Source organism: Marmota monax, unplaced genomic scaffold (assembly GCF_021218885.2).
Source record: "Marmota monax isolate L192 unplaced genomic scaffold, Marmota_monax_Labrador192_F-V1.1 WCK01_AAM20220418_F8-fsc02129, whole genome shotgun sequence".
Lineage (NCBI taxonomy): Eukaryota > Metazoa > Chordata > Mammalia > Rodentia > Sciuridae > Marmota > Marmota monax.
In genome coordinates this window covers 16,797-23,768 of record NW_026692164.1, presented here as the reverse complement: position 1 = coordinate 23,768, position 6,972 = coordinate 16,797, and the positions used below count along the sequence as shown (strand labels likewise).

Sequence of the window (6,972 nt, the reverse complement as noted above, 5' to 3'; positions counted from 1 at the left end):
CTATAGGTTTCTTCTCACCTTCCTTGATAGTATGCCTTAATGCACAAAATTTTCATTTTCATGAGGTCCAATTTGCTTTTTCTTCTACTGCTTGTGCCTTTTTTGTCAGATCTGACACAAACTTGTCAAAACCTCAGTCAAGATGTATGCCTGTGCTTTTTTTCTAAGAGATTTATCAGTTAAGACATTCCATTTATGTTTTTGATAAACTTTGTATTGATTTATTGTATTAGGTAAGGCAAGGTTCCCCAAACCTTATCTTGCACATGGAAACCTATTTCCTCAGCAACATTTATTAAAGACACTATTCTTTCTCTTGTGAACACTCTTGGAATATTCTTGGAAATATCAATGCAATGTAGATATTTGTGTCTGTTTCTGTACTCTAAATTCTATTCCATAGATCTGTAGGCCTGTACTTCTATCCCTACCCACTATTTTGAATACAAAACTACTTTGTTGCTTTTTAAGCTTTGAGAAGTTTCTTCTTCATTGTCAATAATTTTTTTTTTACTTGAGTTCCTAGCAATTGTATAGAAATTGGTGGATTAGATTTTCCATTTTTGCATAAAGTGACCATTGGAATACTGATCGGGATTTTATTAAATACATAGAATTTTTTTTTTTTGGAAAGTGTCACCTTCTTAACATTGCCTTCTAATACAGGAACACAACATGGTCCCATTTATGGAGGTCCTCTTTAATGTCTTTCAGCAATGATCTGTTGTTTTCAATGTAGAAATCTTAAGCCCCCTTTGTTAAATTCATTTTAAAGCATTTGATCCTTTGATAATGCTGTATATTGTATTAAGTTTTCTTTCAGACCATTTGTTGACAGTCTACAGAAATTCAACTGATAAATATGTATTGATCGTATGTCCTGCCACTTTGCTGAATTTGTTTATTAGCTCTTTTTCTTTCCTGGATTCCTTAGGATTTTCTATGTATTAGACTGCATCACCTGTGAGCAGAGGTAATTTGACTCCTTCTTTTCCAATTTGGATAACTTTGACTTCTTTTTCTGGCCCAACTCTTCTAGCATAAAGCTCCTGTACAACAAAAGCAGCCAAAGTGTCATCCTGGGTTTTTTAGAACCAGGGGGGAGAGTTTGCAGTCGTCACCCTGTGGGCAACATGAGCTGTACATTTTTCATCAGTGACTTTGATCAGATTGGGGAAACTCCTCCTGATCTGTAGAGTATCTTTATTCTAAAAGTGTGCTGGATTTAGTGAAATGCTTTATCGGCAATGAGACCATCTGTTTGACCTCATTATGTTATGGTGCTGTGTGCATGGGTTGACTTCTGCACAGGAATCCATCCTTGCTTGCCTTTGACGGATCCCACCTTTTCCTCCTCTGTAATCCTTTTAAAGTGTTACTCAATTCATTTTACAGGGATCCTGTTAAGGATTTTCACATTCAGATTCACAGGGGATGTCAATCTGTGCTTTTCTTTTCCTGTAATGTCTTCTTCTTTCTTTGGTTTCAGAGTAATACTGGCACCAGAGAATGATTCAAGAAGTTCTCCCACCATTTATGTATTTTTATAAAATTGGAGAGGAATCAGTGTTACTGCTCCTTCAACTGTTTTTTAAAACGCACCATTGAAGGCAAATAGTATTGAGTTTTTCATCATGTGAGACTTTTTATTTCTAATTTATTCTCTTCTGCTTCTGTTCAGATTTCTTCTTCCTCCTCCTCCCCCCTCCTTCCCCTCCCCCTCCTCCTTCCCCCCTCCTTCTTCTTCCCCCCCCCCCAGGCTTTCTTGCCTTGAATATGTGCAGGGGCTGGGGACAATGTTCTGCAGATGTGCCTGGAAAGCACATGTCTCAGGCTCTACAGGGGCAGAGTGGTGGTAGGTGGCCCATCAGATAGGGGGCCTTGGAAGAAGAGCCCTACAAGGTTACAGACCCCACATCAGGCCTGCCAAAGCTGCTGAGGGCTGCAGTAGCCCCAGGTGTAACCTGAGGGAGGGGCAGGCCTGAGAGCCTGGGCAGAGCCAGCACCACTCTACCCCCTGGTGGCCTCAGCAAGCACACTCCCCCAGACAGAGGTGAATGACCTGGACCTTAATTTCCCTGCAGGTGAAGGGCACTCACCACCTACTCCAGGGCCTTCACCAGGGCCTCATTGGCCTTGATACGGATTTGTATCTCTGCCTGAGTGGTCTGCTGTTCCGACAGCTATGACTGGGCCTTCTCCAGGTTGGCTCTGGCGGCCCACAGGTCCAGCATGTCCAGTGTCACAGTGTCTTCGGCCAATAACTGCACTGAGGAATCAGCATTACCTGTGATAAAACCGTTGCTCACAAAGTTTTTAGTAGTGCTGCCATCTTCTGTGTAGACAACCACCTGCCCCGGCTGCAGGACCTGCAGGGTGGGCACATGGGCTTCCAGTATGCCAAAGGCTCCAGTCAGTGTGGGCACTTCCACTGGCCGGACATTGGCACCATGGAAGGACACCTGCATCAGGGAGGCTAGGTGAAGGATATCTGGCCTGGACTGGCAGTGGGGGCCGGTGGCTGCAGCACCAGTCTCCTCTTTCTTCTTGAATTGGTCTTTGGTAGTGTGTTTCTAGAACCGTGTCTGTTTCACCTAGGTTATCTAATTTCCTAAGGGCAACAAGAGCACATGGCCAGACACAGTCTTGTCCATGAATGACCATAGCAGCTTGATGTTTAAGGGGCAAAGCTGGAGAGAATGCAAGGTGAAGGTGCAGATGAGTGGAGAAACACAATTGCAGGCAGTGGCTGAAGGATTGACTGCTGTATCCCCACTTCCAGAGACCATGGCCTCAGGACTCCCTGCACTAAGAGCAGCGGGTCTTCTCTATCCCAAATTCCCAAGGCCACAACCTCAAGGACCCCACAGTGAGATTATCTTCCCCAAATACTGATGCTGCTTCAGCTCCTGCTTTAGACACCTTGGGCCACTTTCCAGGAGGCACCGATGGTGACACCAGACAGGCCAGAGCAGGACCATCCTGGCCAGACTCTATGCAGCCCCACCCCTTCCTCCTCAATGTGGGAAACATAAGTCCTTGAGGAGTCTAGTTCCCTGTCATGTTCTTTGTTTCCTTCTCTCTCTCTCTCTCTCTCTCTCTCTCTCTCTCTCTCACTTGTGTGTGATAAATAGAAAGTCTGGTGATCTATTTTCAGAATATACTATTCAGCTTTAATTGGATCCAATCGTAATCATTTTAATTGTAGCCCTTTCCCCTTACCTGCCCTAATAACATAGATTATACCCTGAAGATATCCAATCAAGAAAAAGGGCAGCACTGCCTTAGGTATACAAACAGGCAGGCTGCCCGCCCAGGTGCCCTTGCTGGCCAGGTTCTGTAATGCCAGATTCATGGGACCCCAATAGACCTCCAGGAGCCGAATCCGATGCAATCACACAAGAGTCTTTACTGCAAGCTAGAGCTTGCACTCAACTGTTTCCGACGCAGTGATCCCAAGGAGTGGGTCCCATTTCTTTGTTCAGATTTTATAGGTTTTGGGGGATACTCTATGTGTCACAACATCACACAGCAAATCATTTCACACCGCAGGAAGATCAAACAACTCTTAACATTGATTAGCACATTCACTGGTGGGAACAAATTGGGTAAGGGTGATTGGTTAGTATAAGAGGGGGATTTGTTTGGACTGATTGGATTAATCCATGAGGGGTGTACATGCTAAACTACATGGTTTCCCAACATGTTATCAACCACCATAAACTACTGGGGGGTCATCTGGCATCCCAAGTATTTTCCCTGTCTCATGCTGATTGGTGGTTGCTAGGGGGTTGCTATGGGTCCTCACCTAGCCTAACTGAGTCAGGGACACCTGGTGCCACAGATCTCTCCTGTTATTTACAGACAAGCAACTCATCAAGTTGGCTATCTGCCTAGAAAGGTTCTGTGGATTTTTCCAAGGACAAGGGTCATGTCCCCTTCCTTTGGACAGGCCTTGCTCTGAGGTAGAGGCTGGTTTCTCAAAAAATGGAGTCACGTCAGTTTCTCAGTTCCAGTAGCACAGTCCTTCTGGCAGAGGTAAAAGTTTGCCTTGCCCACCCACTTTTGAGCATGTGTTTCATTTCTTGCAGCACCTTGTTATATCTAACAATTTTAGCACCCAATGTGGCACTCCATTTATTGTCTAGGGGTCTCGGTAATCCCCCTCCTCAGAGGCAATATGTCGCTCTGCCTTCTTATGGTAACCACTGAGTTGGTGAGGAAACTGCCATCCCTGAGGCCAACAAAGGGCCCAAATTCCAAAGTGGATCAAAAGTAGATAGACAACACAGGAAAAGGGCCCAGGCAAGTACCATGGTGACCAACTAATTCTATTCATATACATAGACCAAAAAGAAAAATGTATCTCAAGCTTGAAGGTGGTCAGGCAAGAAATCCCTAGTAAGTATGACCGAGCAGTTAGGGGCCCTGGATATGCAAGAAATACCCAATAAGAGGATTGAACATATGGACAGTAGGTGGTTAAATGCACAAGAGGAAACTCAATTACAGGAGCCTACCAAAAATAGGGAATAAAAAATTTTAGGGCTAGGGACAGGGAAGAAAAATAGAAAGAGCCCCATATGTACAAATCCTCTTTCCTTTAAAGAGTCCTGAGCAGGGAAATAAACAATAGTAATGGTGGGAATAAATCTTCCACATGAAGGATGCGTGGCCACCTGAACTTTTGACTTCTGCATCCACCATGGCTCAAACTGTATTCCTAATGTTCCCAATTGCAAAGGCCCCCAAAGGACCAAGCCAGATGCAAACTTCATGGATCAGCAAAGCCTTCATTCAGCAATGGAGTCATGCCTCTGATGGACTCACTTTCCTAGTGGAAAATGAGCCACTGGCCAAAGGAGGAGTCTGCGCTTATATAGGTTTATGACACTGAGAGGTGACTCAATTATTGACACAGCATGTCAGTTTGGGCACTCAGAAAACAGGTTTGTGAGAATTTGAAATTTGTTTTTACTGGGCAATAGTTTTACTTGGAGAAGAATGGAGGGGGTGGGGTCAGCATTCAGTGCTTATCTCTTTCCCTTTAGGGTCCCATTATACTGTCCCTGAAAAGGATTTATTCAGGAAAAAAAAATCAATGCTTTGGCTTCCTTTCTAGGGATTCTTCTGCCACTGGAAAAGAATGCACTGGGAAAGGTCAATGCCATCAGTGTGCTGCCCCCTCCTCTTCACTCCCTCTTCCCAGGCCATATTATTTTGGGGTTTGCCATTTTCCACATCTAATAGATCATACTATTGTAATGCCAGATTCGTGGGACCCCCAATAGATCTCCAGGAGCCGAATCCAATGCAATCACATAAGAGTCTTTGTTGCAAGCTCCAGCCTGGACTCACAACTGTTTCCAATGCAGCGGTCCCAGAGAGTGAGTCCCAGTCCTTTGTTCAGTGAGCTTTTATAGGTTTTTGGGGATACTACATGTGTCACAACATCACACAGCAAATCATTTCACACCACAGGAAAATCAAACAACTATTAACTTTGATTAGCACATTCACTGGAGGGAACAAGTTGGGTAGGGGTGATAGGTTAGTACAAGAGGGGGATTCGTTTGAACTGATTGGTTTAAGCCATGAGGGGTGTACATGCTAAACTACATGGTTTCCCAACATGTTATCAACCACCATAAACTACTGAGGGGTCATCTATCTGGCATCCCATGTATTTTCCCTGTCTCATGCTGATTGGCAGTTGCTAGGGGTGTTGCTATGGGTCCTCACCTAGCCTAACTAAGTCGTGGACAACTGGAGCAGCAGATCTCTCCTGTTATTTACAGACAAACAACTCAGCAGGGTGGCTATCTGCCTAGGAAGGATCTGTGGGTTTTTTCCAAGGATAAGGGTCACGCCCCCTTCCTTAGGACAGGCCTTGAGATAGAAGCTGCTGTTATTTTTTTTTCCAAAAATGGAGTCACATCAGTTTCTCATTATAAAAATCTGTGATAAGCTCTATTTTTCCTGTGAAAAAGCTACAATTTTGTTGTTTTTTCTTTTTTGTTGTTTTTATTGTTATTTGTTTGTTTGCTTGCTTGTTTTTTTTCTTTATGTGTGCACACCTGTGTATGGTATTATAATATCTACTTATGTGTTTGTGATAGACACAGTATCAAAATTAGCTTATAGATAAATAAGAACTCATAAGTTTAATAAATAGATCCAAATGCCTTTCAGTTTGTGTGACTTAAATAAAACTCTAAGAAAAAGGATCCATCTAAACTGGTAAAAAAAAGATGCCTTTGAAATTATTAAGCCACATATTTTAGATGGCCAGCCAAGCAGAATATTGATGAATAAGAATAGCTATGGTCAGCAATCAAAAATCAGGGGACCCAGTTGAGGTCTTATTCAAATGCAGAGGCCACACCTGGAGGATAACTAGTAGAAATACCTTCAAGGTCTATTTCAAAGGTAAATGGCCATGAGATGGGGTTCAACTGTGGGAATAATCCAGGCAGCTCCTTAGTCCCAGAAGCAGGAAAATTCAAAGTGGGGGTGACCCATAAGAGAATTACAGGGATTAACCTTCAGGTAAAGGCCACAACCAATAGCCTTGATACTTTTTCAATGTTTTTTAAGCTCCTAAACCAGCATAGGGCTTTCCTGCTATCTGGCCCCCTCCCACATGGTGGGATTCTGCTCTTCCCTTCCCTTATTATCCATAGATTTTATTTTTCAAATCTGGGAAACAAGAATCCATGAGGAGATGGGCAAAGGAAGGAAGGAATCTAGGCTCATCTCAAAACTCTGACTTCATCTTAGAGGTCACAGGGAGATCTTCAGAAGGATGAGTAAAATGGACTAAAGCTTTATTACTTTGCTTTTCATCCAGAATCCCTATACTCCATTTATACATTCTGTCTCTATCAAAACTTCTAGGACTGGCTGGGTGTCATGAGGGGGCAAAATTGTGACATATGCAGTCGAGGGGAGAAATAAAGAATGTCCACGCAC

The 6,972-nt window shown here is 43.5% G+C and overlaps 1 pseudogene; it reads right to left on the bottom strand.

The window, feature by feature from the left end:
* Positions 1–1,946: 1,946 nt before the first annotated feature.
* Positions 1,947–2,981, bottom strand: LOC124076784 (ATP synthase subunit delta, mitochondrial-like; annotated as a pseudogene).
* Positions 2,982–6,972: the final 3,991 nt, after the last annotated feature.